This window comes from Nestor notabilis, unplaced genomic scaffold, assembly GCF_000696875.1.
Source record: "Nestor notabilis isolate BGI_N333 unplaced genomic scaffold, ASM69687v1 scaffold16848, whole genome shotgun sequence".
NCBI lineage: Eukaryota > Metazoa > Chordata > Aves > Psittaciformes > Psittacidae > Nestor > Nestor notabilis.
The window spans coordinates 16,043-16,365 of record NW_009938934.1 but is presented as its reverse complement, the minus strand read 5'-3'; positions in this window follow the sequence as shown (position 1 = coordinate 16,365).

The following is a 323-nucleotide window of genomic DNA, read 5'->3' as shown; positions in this document are numbered from 1 at the left end:
GGTGGGTGATACACGAGCTCCTGCTCGGACACAGCCCAGGGCAGGGGTCCCCCAGGCCCCCTCTTCCCAGGGCTCAGCAATCCCTGACGGCTGCAGGGCTGAGGAGGCCTCTGCTCCTCTTCACCAGCAAAACCACCACATGGGAAATAAGGACAATTCAACATAGGAAAGTGCTTTGAAGAGGGGAGGCTCGGAGAAACAAGCCTCTCCCGCAGCCAGGAATCCCAGGGCATTCCGTGCTTCCCAGTTCCTGGCATCCTGGGAGGAAGCGGGCGGTGGGGCGCAGGCCCAGGGCTGCTGCTTGCCTGCCCCATCCCACACCC